Source organism: Pipra filicauda, unplaced genomic scaffold (genome assembly GCF_003945595.2).
Source record: "Pipra filicauda isolate LSUMZ 115617 unplaced genomic scaffold, ASM394559v2 scaffold80_size11013439_pilon, whole genome shotgun sequence".
NCBI lineage: Eukaryota > Metazoa > Chordata > Aves > Passeriformes > Pipridae > Pipra > Pipra filicauda.
The window spans coordinates 23,779-39,447 of NW_024104987.1; the positions used below are offsets into that span (position 1 = coordinate 23,779).

A 15,669-nucleotide genomic window follows, 5' to 3' on the forward strand; every position below is an offset into this window, starting at 1 on the left:
CCTCGAACACAAGGAACAAACCCCCGTGCCCCCAGCACAGGCCGGTCCCTCCCCGGCAGCCTCGGCAGCGCCGGGAGCGGCCGCAGCCCCCAACGACGGGCGGGGCGCGCCAGGAGGTGCAGCGCGGGGCGGGGGCGGGTCCCGCGGCTGCGACCCCGCGGGGAAGGGACCCCCGGGCCGGCCCCGTCCAGCACCGCCGCTGGCCCTGCTCGGCCACCGCCTCTCGCCCACAGTTTTAACATTAGAGAGCCAAGTTTAATCCAGAGCCTGCAAGCTCCCACGTGCAGGGGATTTCCACAGACTTGTTATTTTTCTCTTTTTAATGACCACGTTGCTAAAGTCAGGGAAATACAATCAACATTCCCTAAACACCATCACTTCTACATCCACCTGTGATCAGGGGCCGAAGGGCAGCAGCCTGCCCTGGACGGGCTGCAGGGATGGTGTGAAGGCCACTGTTCCCCAGGTTTGAAGGACTCTGGCCATGATCCCCGGCCCGTGGACAGAAAGCCCAGAGCCAACGGGAACTCCAGCCAGCTGCAGGCAGATGTTACTCCGTCCCAGTTTGCTGGGGGTGGGGACGAAGGTGCCCTTCCCCCTTCAGAAGTGGAAGTTGTCCCCTGTGCAGAGCCTGCTCTGATCCTTGGCCTCGTGGGAGCCAATTCCCTTGTCCCAGCCCACTTCCTGCAGAGAAGAAAGGGAAAGATTGCACATAAGGAAGACATTTTTCCCTGGGAGGGTGGGGAGGCGGCCTGGTACAGAGAGGCTGTGGCTGCCCCATCCCTGCAAGTGGCCAAGGCCAGGCTGGATGTCTTAATAGAAACTGTCCCTGCCTGTGGCAGGGGATGGAAGGAGATGATCCCTGAGATCTTTTCCAACCCAAACCACTCCAGGATCCCCGGATGATTCCACACTCTCTCTCTGCATTTATTTGGCCGATGGCCGCGGGAGAGGCAGAAGAGCGGCCGCGCCCACCCGCCGCGCCCAGATTACCCCGGGGACGATCTCCGTCGGATCTGCCGCCGTGGGTCGCTTGCGGGGGGTGAAGGCGGCGGCGCAGCCCCGACAGCATCTCCAGGGCACGGCGGGACCGAGCGGGGCGGGGGCGGGAGCGGGAGCGGGGGTGGGAGCGGAGCGGAGCGTAGCGGAATGGGGCGGGCGGGCAGCGCGGCGTGAGCGCCTGGGATCCTCGCGCTCCGCCGCGCGCCGCGGCGCCGAGACGGGGCTGCACACGCCGGTGCCTGCCGCCGCCCACGAACCTGCCGCCCGCGCCCGGCGCCGCCGAGCGCCCCGCCCCGTCCCCACAGCGGGAAGCGGCGCGGCGAGACGGCGCTGCGGGCGCGGGGCGGGGGTCCGGGTCGCGGCGGAGGTCAGGCAACAGGATAGACGCCTCTCTGAGGCAAGGGGGCCTCTCTCCGCCATCTTTAGTGTGGCCTCGGCTAAGATCCGGTCGTGGCGGCGCCATCTTGAGTGTGGCGTCAGGGCGAACTTCCGGACCGGGGCCGCCATCTTTAGTGTGGTCGTTCCGGTCCTGGCGGCGCCATCTTTACTGTGGGCTTGGCGGACTTCCGCGCCGGGGCCTTGGAGGACTTTCGGTCGCTCTCTACTTCCGGTGATCGAGTTTACCCAAATTAGCGTCCCTCCTCGCTAATTTCTGCGCTTTCACCCCAAAAAATCTTCATGTTATTCCCCCCACACACACCCCGGGAGAGACGGGAGACCGCGAGTCCCGCCCTGCCGCCGGAACCGGCCCTTAACTCGAGCAGGGAGCCCTGCACCGGCACGAGAGCCACTGCGCATGCGTCGCCTGGCTGCCCTTACTTACCACGTGATCGCCGGCGTCTTGCCAACGACTGCGCACGCGCCGGCGTCGCCACCCTGGCTTCCCCCCCCACCCCGCCGCCCGACCGCCCGGCTTCGCTTTCTTACTGCGGCTCCCCCTCCACTTTTTCGGCTCCCTGGGGTTCCCTCACCCACATTTTGGGGTCCCCTTCTCACATTTTAGGGGTGATGACCCCGCAATTTACGGTTCGGGGGGGGGGGGGGAGGAGAGGAAACGGGGTGCCCAAGAAGGGGTTTCTTTTTTTTTTTTTTTTTTTTCTCTTTTATTTCATTTTCATTTTATTTCCTTTTTAGGTTTTTTTGCCTTTTTTTTTAATTTTATTTTGTTTTTTATATTTCCTTTTTTTATTTCGTTTATTTTTTATTCTCTTTATTTTTCATTTTCTCTCCCAGTGCTCCCCAGTAACACCCAGTGCTCCTCAACAACCCCCAGTAACCCAGTGCTCCCCAGTGCTCACCCAGTGCTCCTCAACAACCCCCAGCAACACCCAGTGCTCCCCAGTAAACACCCAGTGCCCCCCAACAACCCCCAGGAACACCCAGTGCTCCCCAAAAATTGACCCAAAACCGACCCAAATCACTCCAAAAGCTGACCCAAAACTGACCCCAAAACCTGACCCAAATCATCCCAAAAGCTGACCCAAAACTGACCCCAATCACCCCAAACAGTGACCCCAAACTGACCCCAAAAACTGACCCAAATCATCCCAAAACCTGACCCAAAACTCTGCATTTATTTGGCACCATTTCCTCCCAGAAACAACATCTCCGATTTAGTTGATTGCTAAAGCCATCATTTTAAAACCATCTCAGGAATCAAAAGGCACTGGAAAACACACACAAATCATTCCTGCACCCACCAAATCATTAGGAATTGGAACCCCATTCCCTCATCTCTCTCCTTGTTCTTCTTGGCTGGAAAACCTGATGATCCCCACTGGTCTAGGGTTGATGGGGGTTTTTTGGGTGGTTGTTTTTGTGTTGTGGGGGGTGTTTGTGGTGTTATTCGGATTTTTTAATGTATTTTAAATGATTTTTAATAAAAACTAATTTTATGTGCAATTCTATGATTGTCCACAAAATAGCAGCAGTTCGATTAATTTTCAGTTGCAATTGCGTTTTTCTTTCGGCAAGTAGCGCTGTTAAAAATTTCTTTCAATGCAATTTCTTTCGTCAGCAAGTAACGAAGTTATGAATCTTTTAAGCTGCAGTTCCTGTTTTCTATCGCCAGGAAACAGTATATCATATCAAATATATGTGCAATTCCTTCTCTGAGTCACCGGGTAGCAGTGTTGCTATGCGATTTTTTACTTATTGGATTTTTTTGTTTTATAACCGTATTTGTTGGTGTAGTTCTTTTGGGAAATCGGATAATTGGCTTGTAATTGCTGAGTGGTTTAAAAATTTACTTGTGTAATTATGCTCTTCTCCTGATTTTAGTTCTCTAGGCTCTTCTCCTAAGAGAATAAAAATCAGGAGAAGAGCCTAAAGAAAATGAAAATCAGGAGAAGAGCCTAAAAAAATTAAAATCAGGAGAAGATCCCATAAAATTAAAATCAGAAGAAGAGCCTAAGAAAATGAAAATCAGAAGAAAAGCGTAAGAGAAATAAAATCAGGAGGAGAGCCTAAGAGAATTAAAATCAGGAGAAGAGCCTAAAAGAATTAAAATCAGGAGAAGAACCCAAGAGAATTAAAATCAGGAGAAGAGCCTAAAAAAATTAAAATTAGGAGAAGAGAGTAAAAAAATTAAAATCAGGAGAAGAGCCAAAAAAAATGAAAATCAGGAGAAGAGCCTAAAAGAATTAAATTTAGGAGAAGAGAGTAAAAAAATAAAAATCAGGAGAAGAGCCTAAAATAATTAAAATTAGGAGAAGAGCCTAAAAAATAAAAATCAGGAGAACAGCCCAAGAGAATTAAAATCAGGAGAAGAACCTAAGAGAATTAAAATCAGGAGAAGAGCCTAAAAAAATGAAAATCAGGACAAGAGCCTAAAAGAATTAAAATTAGGAGAAGAGTCTTAAAAAAATAAAAATCAGGAGAAGAGCCTTAAAAAATAAAAATCAGGAGAAGAGCCTAAGAGAAATAAAATTTAGGAGAAGAACCTAAAAAAATTAAAATCAGGAGAAGAGCCTAAAAAAATTAAAATCAGGAGAAGAGCCTTTAAAAAATGAAAATCAGGAGAAGAGCCTTAAAAAATGAAAATCAGGAGAAGAGCCTAAGAGAAATAAAATCAGGATAAGAGCTTAAGAGAATTAAAATTCAGGAGAAGAACCTAAAAAAATTAAAATCAGGAGGAGAGCCTAAAAAAATTAAAATCAGGAAAAGAGCCTAAAAAAATGAAAATCAGGAGAAGAGCCTAAGAGAAATAAAATCCGGAGAAGAGCCTAAGAGAATTAAAATCGGGAGAGGAGCATAAAAAATTTAAAATCAGGAGAAGAGACTAAAAAAATTAAAATCAGGAGAAGATCCCATAAAATAAAAATCAGGAGAAGATCCTAAAAAAAAAAAAATCAGGAGAAGAGCCTTAAAAAATTAAAATCAGGAGAAGAGCCTAAAAAAATTAAAATCAGGAGAAGAGTCTTAAAAAAATAAAAATCAGGAGAAGAAACTTAAAAAAATAAAAATCAGGAGAAGAGCCTAGAAGAAATAAATGCAGGAGAAGAGCCTAAGAGAATTAAAATCAGGAGAAGAGCCTTAAAAAATAAAAATCGGGAGAAGAGCCTTAAAAAAATAAAAATTGGGAGAAGAGCCTAAAAAAATTAAAATCCGGAGAAGAGCCTAAAATAGAAAAAATCAGGAGAAAAGAAATAAAAAAATAAAAATCAGGAGAAGAGCCTAAAAAAAAAAAATCAAGAGAACAGCCTAAAAAAATTAAAATGAGGAGAACAGCCAAAAAAATTAAAAATCAGGAGAAGACCCCAAGAGTATTAAAATCAGGAGAAGAGCCTAAGAGAATTAAAATCAGGAGAAGAGCCTAAGAGAATTAAAATCAGGAGAAGAGCCTAAAAAAATACAAATCAGGAGAAGAGCCTTAAAAAAATGAAAATCAGGAGAAGAGCCTAAGAGAATTAAAATCAGGAGAAGAGCCTAAAAGAATTAAAATTGGGAGAAGAGCCCAAGAGAATTAAAATCAGGAGAAGAACCCAAGAGAAGTAAAATCAGGAGAAGAGAGCAAGAGAAATAAAGGCAAGAAAAAAATAGAGGTTATTTCTAAAGCTGCAGTGCATCCTCGCTCCTCATGCTGCCTCCCCGACTCACCTCCAATGCCTGGACGCTTCCAGAAGTTACCCGGATGGCACCTGCCATCACTAAAGCTCAGTGCCTTGCTGCTCATCCTTTTAAAACTCGGAGATTGCAGACAAGGACAGCTCAAGACGACCAATCTGAGTCAGTCGCGTCATCGTGAGGTGGTTCCTGCGGTCAGGACATTACTCTGAGTCAACTACGAGAAAAAAAACCATAACCAATATGTGAGTTGTGTGGCACGGGGCTCGAAACCCAGTGATCCCCCTACTCACCGGCACCAAGGTCCTGACCAGAGTCAGACACTGTGGCTGTCATCTTCCGGGATACCTGAGTGAGCGAGAGACAAAATTAGAGGGCATCTCTAAAGCTGCAGTGCATCCCCGCTCCTCCTGCTGCCTCCCCAACTCACCTACAGGGCTCCTCTCTCTTCAGCTGCTCCCAAGACCGCCCCTGCAAATGAAATGGGCAAAAGCTCAAACACTCAGCTCTCAAACATTTAGGGATTGCTCACAAGGAAAGCCAAAAACCTCTAAACCCTAGACACTGCTTCCTACTCTACCCAGTCGCGACCCTATACACCCAAGCAGGGCATCACAAGACCATCCTGCTCACAGACTGGACAGCCATCGGCTCCACTGTCTAAGGGAACTGACATGTTGACGTCAGACTCCGAGCCATATTCCAGCCACACACTGATCCACGGAGCAGGGCAGAGCAGTTCCAGGTTGACCCCAAGTGAGACACCCCACACCTGTGACCACACACACCATGTGACACAAAACACGCACGAGAGAAAAAACGTGACACACACCAGAACTGCTCTGCCCTGCACACAGGAATCCAATGATAAAAAGTAAGCCCTTCCTTTGATGCGTCCAAATAACCTGTCACAGGATACCCCCTGCACCAGAATAATTGCAAAAATCCCTCCAGGCGAGGCACAGACTTGCACCCACTCCCAACCCCTGGCTGGGTCTTTGCCCTGCACTTATCTTTCCGAGAGCAGGAGATGCCAATCCAGCTTTGATGCAGAGGAGGGGCACCTGGGCTGCCTCAGAGGTTCCTGCCATCGTCAGACTACTCGGAGCCAACTGCGAGAAAGAAAACCAGACACCAGATCTGAGCAGTTTGACACGTGGCCCCCGCCCCGATCATCCCTCTGGGATGATCATTTCCGACTGGGGGAACTCGGGAGGGAGCAGGGAGGGACTGCAAAGTGACTGGGATGGGAACGGGATGCACAGGGGAAAGGAGCACAACGCACTGGGGAGGAACTGGGGCAGTGGGGAGGGACTGGGATGGGACTGGGGACACTTCAAGGGGGTTGAAAGCACTGGGTGCGACTAGAGGCACTGGGCTGAGACTAGGGGCACTGGAGAGGGACTGGGGGTAGTAGGGAGGGACTGGGATGGGACTGAGGGCACTGGAGATGCTCCCAGTCCCACCCCAGTGCCCCCATTCTCATCCCAGTCCCTTCCCACTTCTCTCAGTGCAAGCCAGTGCACCCATTCCTTCCCTAGTGTCCTCCTGCAGTGCAACCCAGTCCTTCCCCAGTTTGCCCAGTCCCAGCCCAGTCCTTTCCCACTGCCCCCAGTCCCATCCCAATTCCCTCCCCAGTGATTCCAGTCCTATCCCAGTGGTGCCCCAGTGTGTCCTAGTGCCTCCCCAGTGCCTCTCAGTCCTATCCCAGTGCCTCCAGTCCCTCCCCAGAGAATCCCCGTCCTAGCCCTGTTCCCCCAAGTGCCCCCAGGCCCTCTCCAGTGCCCTCAGTTGTACTGGGAAGGGACTGGGAATCACTTAGGAGGGACTGGGATGGGACTAGGCAAGCTGGGGAAGGACTGGGTTGAACTGCAGGAGGACACTTGGGAGGGAAAGGAGGTTGGTGGGTTGCAGTGGGGGAAGTGAGGAGGGACTGGGATGAGAGTGGGGGGCAGGGGGGTGGGACTGGGAGCACTGGTGGCACTGGGCTAGGACTGGGGGAACTGGGGAGGGAGCAGGGAGGGACGGCGAGGGGGCTGGGTAGGGAACTGGGATGGTAAGGATGGATGGGCCTGCAGGAGAGGGAGAAAGGAGCGGAATGCAGTGGGGAGGGACTGGGAGCAACGGGAAAGCCGCTGCAGGGACTGGCATTGGACTGGGGAGGGACTGCAAGAGGACTGTGGCAGGACTGGGGAGTGGGCCTGGCATGGGACTGGGATGCCCAGGGGGAAAGAACCGGGATGCCCTGGGGAGGGACTGGGAGCAACGGGAAAGCCACTGAAGGGACTGGGATTGGACTGGGGAGGGACTGCAAGAGGACTGTGACAGGACTGGGGAGTGGGCCTGGTAGGGGACTGGGATGCACAGGGGGAAAGAACCGGGATGCCCTGGGGAGGGACTGAGATCACGGGAGGGCTGGGGATGGGTCAGGGGCACTGGGGAGGGAACTGGGATGGGACTTGGATGTTCTAGGGAGGGAGTGGGATGCATCGGGGAAAAGGACTGACATGTACTGGGGGGGACTGGGGGTAGTGGGGAAGGATGGGGATGGGACTGGGGACACTGGAGAGGGACTGGGGGCACTGGGGGGATTTGGGCTGGGAGTGGGGACACTGGGGTGGGACTGAGAGTTTCGGGGGCGGGGGGGGGACTGGGAGCACTGGGATGGGACTGGGGGTCATTGGGGACGGACTGGGGATCCGTGGGACTGGGGGCACTGGGATAGGAGTGAGATGCACTGGGGAGGGACTGGGCCGGGACTGAGGGCACTGGAGAGGCCCTGGGGGCACCTGGGGGAACTGGGCTGGGACTGGGATTCTCTAGGGAGGGACTGGAGGCACTGGGATAGGACTGAGAGGCACTGGGGAGGCACTAGGACACCCTGGGGCACCACGGGGAGGGGACTGGGATCACTGGGGAGGGAATTGGGATGGGACTGGGGGCAGTGGGAAAGGCCTGGGCTGGGACTGGGCAAACTGGGGAAGGACTGAGTTGCACTGCAGGAGGACACTTGGGAAGGAATGGGTGCGCTGGCTTGCAGTGAGAGAAGTGGGAAGGGACTGGGATGAGAGTGGGGGCACAGGGGTGGGACTGGGAGCACTGGTGGCACTGGGCTAAGACTGGGGGAACTGGGGAGGGAGCAGGGAGGGACCGCGAGGGGGCTGGGAAGGGATCTGGGATGGTACTGGGATGGGAATGGGATGCATGGGAGAAAGGAGCGGAATGCAGTGGGGAGGGACTGGGAGCAACGGGAAAGCGACTGCAGGGACTGGGATTGGACTGGGGAGGGACTGCAAGAGGACTGTGACAGGACTGGGGAGTGGGCCTGGCATGGGACTGGGATGCAGAGGGGGAAAGAACGGGGATGCCCTGGGGAGGGACTGAGGTCACGGGAGGGCTGGGGATGGGTCAGGGGCACTGGGGAGGGAGCAGGGATGGGACTTGGATGTTCTAGGGAGGGAGTGGGATGCATCGGGGAAAAGGACTGGCATGCACTGGGAGGGACTGGGGGCAGTGGGGAGGGATGGGGATGGGACTGGGGGCACTGGGGGGATTTGGGCTGGGAGTGGGGGCACTGGGGTGGGACTGGGAGCACTGGTGGCACTGGGCTAGGACTGGGGGAACTGGGGAGGGAGCAGGGAGGGACTGCGAAGTGACTGGGATGGGAATGGGATGCACAGGGAAAAGGAGCACAACGCACTGGGGAGGGACTGGGGGCAGTGGGGAGGGACTGGGATGGGACTGGGGACACTTCACGGGGGTTGGATGCACTGGGTGCGACTAGGGGCACTGGGCTGAGACTAGGGGCACTGGAGAGGGACTGGGGGTAGTAGGGAGGGACTGGGATGGGACGGAGGGCACTGGAGATGGCCTGGGGAGAACTGGGCTGGCACTGGGGGCACTGGACTGCAACTGGGATTCTCAGGGGAGGGACTGGGGAAAGTGGGATGGGACAGGGGTCATTGGGGAGGGATTGGGGACAGTGGGACTACAGGCACTGGGATGGGACTGAGGTCAGTGGGGAGGGAACTGGGATGGGACTGGGAGCACTGGGAAAGGGAGTGCAGGGACTGGGATAGGACTGGGAAGGGACTGCAAGGGGACTGTGAGAGGACTGGGGAGGGGACTGGAGAGCGTGCCTGGGATGGGCCTGAGAATCTCTGGGGAGAGACTGGGACCACTGGGATGGGACTGCTGTCACTGGGATGGGATGCAGTTGTACTGGGAAGGGACTGGGGAGGGACTGGGAATGACTTAGGAGGGAGTGGGCTGGGACTGGGCAAACTGGGGAAGGACTGGGTTGCACTGCAGGACACTTGGGAGGGAAAGGAGGTGGTGGGTTGCAGTGGGGGAAGTGGGGAGGGACTGGGATGAGAGTGGGGGCACAGGGGTGGGACTGGGAGCACTGGTGGCACTGGGCTAGGACTGGGGGAAGTGGGGAGGGAGCAGGGAGGGACGGCGAGGGGGCTGGGAAGGGATCTGGGATGGTACTGGGATGGGAATGGGATGCATGGGAGAAAGGAGCGGAATGCAGGGGGGAGGGACTGGGAGCAACGGGAAAGCCACTGCAGGGACTGGCATTGGACTGGGGAGGGACTGCAAGAGGACTGTGGCAGGACTGGGGAGTGGGCCTGGCATGGGACTGGGATGCCCAGGGGGAAAGAACCGGGATGCCCTGGGGAGGGACTGAGGTCACGGGAGGGCTGGGGATGGGGTCAGGAGCACTGGGGAGGGAACTGGGATGGGACTTGGATGTTCTAGGGAGGGAGTGGGCTGCACCGGGGAAAAGGACTGGCATGCACTGGGAGGCACTGGGGACACTGGAGAGGGACTGGGGGCACTGGGGGGATTTGGGCTGGGAGTGGGGACACTGGGGTGGGACTGAGATTTTCAGGGGGCGGGGGGGGACGACTGGGAGCACTGGGATGGGAGTGGGGGTCATTGGGGAGGGACTGGGGAACCGTGGGACTGGGGACACTGGGATAGGAGTGAGATGCACTGGGGAGGGACTGGGCCGGGACTGAGGGCACTGGAGAGGCCCTGGGGGCACCTGGGGGAACTGGGCTGGGACTGGGATTCTCTAGGGAGGGACTGGAGGCACTGGGATAGGACTGAGAGGCACTGGGGAGGCACTAGGACACCCTGGGGCACCACTGGGAGGGGACTGGGATCACTGGGGAGGGAATTGGGATGGGACTGGGGGCAGTGGGAAAGGCCTGGGCTGGGACTGGGCAAACTGGGGAAGGACTGAGTTGCACTGCAGGAGGACACTTGGGAAGGAATGGGTGCACTGGCTTGCACTGAGAGAAGTGGGTAGGGACTGGGATGAGAGTGGGGGCACTGGGGTGGGACTGGGAGCACTGGTGGCACTGGGCTAGGACTGGGGGAACTGGGGAGGGAGCAGGGAGGGACGGCGAGGGGGCTGGGAAGGGAACTGGGATGGTACTGGGATGGGAATGGGATGCATGGGAGAAAGGAATGGAATGCAGTGGGGAGGGACGGGGAGCAACGGGAAAGCCACTGCAGGGACTGGGATTGGACTGGGGAGGGACTGCAAGAGGACTGTGACAGGACTGGGGAGTGGGCCTGGCATGGGACTGGGATGCCCAGGGGGAAAGAACCGGGATGCCCTGGGGAGGGACTGAGGTCACGGGAGGGCTGGGGATGGGTCAGGGGCACTGGGGAGGGAACTGGGATGGGACTTGGATGTTCTAGGGAGGGAGTGGGATGCATCGGGGAAAAGGACTGGCATGCACTGGGAGGCACTGGGGGCAGTGGGGAGGGATGGGGATGGGACTGGGAGCACTGGAGAGGGACTGGGGGCACTGGGGGGATTTGGGCTGGGAGTGGGGGCACTGGGGTGGGACTGGGAGCACTGGTGGCACTGGGCTAGGACTGGGGGAACTGGGGAGGGAGCAGGGAGGGACTGCGAAGTGACTGGGATGGGAATGGGATGCACAGGGGAAAGGAGCACAACGCACTGGGGAGGGACTGGGGGCAGCGGGGAGGGACTGGGATGGGACTGGGGACACTTCACGGGGGTTGGATGCACTGGGTGCGACTAGGGGCACTGGGCTGAGACTAGGGGCACTGGAGAGGGACTGGGGGTAGTAGGAAGGGACTGGGATGGGACGGAGGGCACTGGAGATGGACTGGGGAGAACTGGGCTGGCACTGGGGGCACTGGACTGCAACTGGGATTCTCAGGGGAGGGACTGGGGAAAGTGGGATGGGACAGGGGTCATTGGGGAGGGATTGGGGACAGTGGGACTAGAGGCACTGGGATGGGACTGAGGTCAGTGGGGAGGGAACTGGGATGGGACTGGGAGCACTGGGAAAGGGACTGCAGGGACTGGGATAGGACTGGGAAGGGACTGCAAGGGGACTGTGAGAGGACTGGGGAGGGGACTGGAGAGCGTGCCTGGGATGGGCCTGAGAATGTCTGGGGAGAGACTGGGACCACTGGGATGGGACTGCTGTCACTGGGATGGGATGCAGTTGTCCTGGGAAGGGACTGGGGAGGGACTGGGAATGACTTAGGAGGGAGTGGGCTGGGACTGGGCAAACTGGGGAAGGACTGGGTTGCACTGCAGGAGGACACTTGGGAGGGAAAGGAGGTGGTGGGTTGCAGTGGGGGAAGTGGGGAGGGACTGGGATGAGAGGGGGGGCACAGGGGTGGGACTGGGAGCACTGGTGGCACTGGGCTAGGACTGGGGGAAGTGGGGAGGGAGCAGGGAGGGACGGCGAGGGGGCTGGGAAGGGATCTGGGATGGTACTGGGATGGGAATGGGATGCATGGGAGAAAGGAGCGGAATGCAGTGGGGAGGGACTGGGAGCAACGGGAAAGCCACTGCAGGGACTGGCATTGGACTGGGGAGGGACTGCAAGAGGACTGTGGCAGGACTGGGGAGTGGGCCTGGCATGGGACTGGGATGCCCAGGGGGAAAGAACCGGGATGCCCTGGGGAGGGACTGAGGTCACGGGAGGGCTGGGGATGGGGTCAGGAGCACTGGGGAGGGAACTGGGATGGGACTTGGATGTTCTAGGGAGGGAGTGGGCTGCATCGGGGAAAAGGACTGGCATGCACTGGGAGGCACTGGGGGCAGTGGGGAGGGACTGGGGGCCCTGGGAGGATTTGGGCTGGGAGTAAGGACACTGGGGTGGGACTGAGAATTTCGGGGGGCGGGGGGGGACGACTGGGAGCACTGGGATGGGAGTGGGGGTCATTGGGGAGGGACTGGGGAACCGTGGGACTGGGGGCACTGGGATAGGAGTGAGATGCACTGGGGAGGGACTGGGCCGGGACTGAGGGCACTGGAGAGGCCCTGGGGGCACCTGGGGGAACTGGGCTGGGACGGGGATTCTCTAGGGAGGGACTGGAGGCACTGGGATAGGACTGAGAGGCGCTGGGGAGGCACTAGGACACCCTGGGGCACCACTGGGAGGGGACTGGGATCACTGGGGAGGGAATTGGGATGGGACTGGGGGCAGTGGGAAAGGCCTGGGCTGGGACTGGGCAAACTGGGGAAGGACTGAGTTGCACTGCAGGAGGACACTTGGGAAGGAATGGGTGCGCTGGCTTGCACTGAGAGAAGTGGGAAGGGACTGGGATGAGAGTGGGGGCACTGGGGTGGGACTGGGAGCACTGGTGGCACTGGGCTAGGACTGGGGGAAGTGGGGAGGGAGCAGGGAGGGACGGCGAGGGGGCTGGGAAGGGATCTGGGATGGTACTGGGATGGGAATGGGATGCATGGGAGAAAGGAGCGGAATGCAGTGGGGAGGGACTGGGAGCAACGGGAAAGCCACTGCAGGGACTGGCATTGGACTGGGGAGGGACTGCAAGAGGACTGTGAGAGGACTGGGGAGTGGGCCTGGCATGGGCCTGGGATGCAGAGGGGGAAAGAACCGGGATGCCCTGGGGAGGGACTGAGGTCACGGGAGGGCTGGGGATGGGGTCAGGGGCACTGGGGAGGGAACTGGGATGGGACTTGGATGTTCTAGGGAGGGAGTGGGCTGCATCGGGGAAAAGGACTGGCATGCACTGGGAGGGACTGGGGGCAGTGGGGAGGGATGGGGATGGGACTGGGGACACTGGAGAGGGACTGGGGGCACTGGGGGGATTTGGGCTGGGAGTGGGGGCACTGGGGTGGGACTGGGAGCACTGGTGGCACTGGGCTAGGACTGGGGGAACTGGGGAGGGAGCAGGGAGGGACTGCGAAGTGACTGGGATGGGAATGGGATGCAGAGGGAAAAGGAGCACAACGCACTGGGGAGGGACTAGGGGCAGTGGGGAGGGACTGGGATGGGACTGGGGACACTTCACGGGGGTTGGATGCACTGGGTGCGACTAGGGGCACTGGGCTGAGACTAGGGGCACTGGAGAGGGACTGGGGGTAGTAGGGAGGGACTGGGATGGGATGGAGGGCACTGGAGATGGACTGGGGAGAACTGGGCTGGCACTGGGGGCACTGGAGTGCAACTGGGATTCTCAGGGGAGGGACTGGGGAAAGTGGGATGGGACAGGGGTCATTGGGGAGGGATTGGGGACAGCGGGACTACAGGCACTGGGATGGGACTGAGGTCAGTGGGGAGGGAACTGGGATGGGACTGGGAGCACTGGGAAAGGGACTGCAGGGACTGGGATAGGACTGGGAAGGGACTGCAAGGGGACTGTGAGAGGACTGGGGAGGGGACTGGAGAGCGTGCCTGGGATGGGCCTGAGAATCTCTGGGGAGAGACTGGGACCACTGGGATGGGACTGCTGTCACTGGGATGGGATGCAGTTGTACTGGGAAGGGACTGGGGAGGGACTGGGAATGACTTAGGAGGGAGTGGGCTGGGACTGGGCAAACTGGGGAAGGACTGGGTTGCACTGCAGGAGGACACTTGGGAGGGAAAGGAGGTGGTGGGTTGCAGTGGGGGAAGTGGGGAGGGACTGGGATGAGAGTGGGGGCACAGGGGTGGGACTGGGAGCACTGGTGGCACTGGGCTAGGACTGGGGGAAGTGGGGAGGGAGCAGGGAGGGACGGCGAGGGGGCTGGGAAGGGAACTGGGATGGTACTGGGATGGGAATGGGATGCATGGGAGAAAGGAGCGGAATGCAGTGGGGAGGGACTGGGAGCAACGGGAAAGCCACTGCAGGGACTGGCATTGGACTGGGGAGGGACTGCAAGAGGACTGTGGCAGGACTGGGGAGTGGGCCTGGCATGGGACTGGGATGCCCAGGGGGAAAGAACCGGGATGCCCTGGGGAGGGACTGAGGTCACGGGAGGGCTGGGGATGGGGTCAGGAGCACTGGGGAGGGAACTGGGATGGGACTTGGATGTTCTAGGGAGGGAGTGGGCTGCATCGGGGAAAAGGACTGGCATGCACTGGGAGGCACTGGGGGCAGTGGGGAGGGACTGGGGGCCCTGGGAGGATTTGGGCTGGGAGTAAGGACACTGGGGTGGGACTGAGAATTTCGGGGGGCGGGGGGGGACGACTGGGAGCACTGGGATGGGAGTGGGGGTCATTGGGGAGGGACTGGGGAACCGTGGGACTGGGGGCACTGGGATAGGAGTGAGATGCACTGGGGAGGGACTGGGCCGGGACTGAGGGCACTGGAGAGGCCCTGGGGGCACTTGGGGGAACTGGGCTGGGACTGGGATTCTCTAGGGAGGGACTGGAGGCACTGGGATAGGACTGAGAGGCACTGGGGAGGCACTAGGACACCCTGGGGCACCACTGGGAGGGGACTGGGATCACTGGGGAGGGAACTGGGATGGGACTGGGGGCAGTGGGAAAGGCCTGGGCTGGGACTGGGCAAACTGGGGAAGGACTGGGTTGCACTGCAGGAGGACACCTGGGAAGGAATGGGTGCGCTGGCTTGCACTGAGAGAAGTGGGAAGGGACTGGGATGAGAGTGGGGGCACAGGGGTGGGACTGGGAGCACTGGTGGCACTGGGCTAGGACTGGGGGAACTGGGGAGGGAGCAGGGAGGGACGGCGAGGGGGCTGGGAAGGGAACTGGGATGGTACTGGGATGGGAATGGGATGCATGGGAGAAAGGAGCGGAATGCAGTGGGGAGGGACTGGGAGCAAGGGGAAAGCCACTGCAGGGACTGGGATTGGACTGGGGAGGGACTGCAAGAGGACTGTGGCAGGACTGGGGAGTGGGCCTGGCATGGGACTGGGATGCCCAGGGGGAAAGAACCGGGATGCCCTGGGGAGGGACTGAGGTCACGGGAGGGCTGGGGATGGGTCAGGGGCACTGGGGAGGGAGCAGGGATGGGACTTGGATGTTCTAGGGAGGGAGTGGGATGCATCGGGGAAAAGGACTGGCATGCACTGGGAGGGACTGGGGGCAGTGGGGAGGGATGGGGATGGGACTGGGGACACTGGAGAGGGACTGGGGGCACTGGGGGGATCTGGGCTGGGAGTGGGGGCACTGGGGTGGGACTGGGAGCACTGGTGGCACTGGGCTAGGACTGGGGGAACTGGGGCGGGAGCAGGGAGGGACTGCGAAGTGACTGGGATGGGAATGGGATGCACAGGGGAAAGGAGCACAACGCACTGGGGAGGGACTGGGGGCAGTGGGGAGGGACTGGGATGGGACTGGGGATACT

The 15,669-nt window shown here is 58.1% G+C and overlaps 1 long non-coding RNA gene across 1 annotated transcript; it reads right to left on the reverse strand.

The window, feature by feature from the left end:
- Positions 1–291: 291 nt before the first annotated feature.
- On the reverse strand, positions 292–1,033 carry LOC113989208. Its single transcript, XR_005566852.1, has 2 exons — positions 994–1,033; positions 292–684 (listed from the first exon to the last, which is right to left on the reverse strand). It is a non-coding gene; the product is annotated as an uncharacterized LOC113989208 (long non-coding RNA).
- Positions 1,034–15,669: the final 14,636 nt, after the last annotated feature.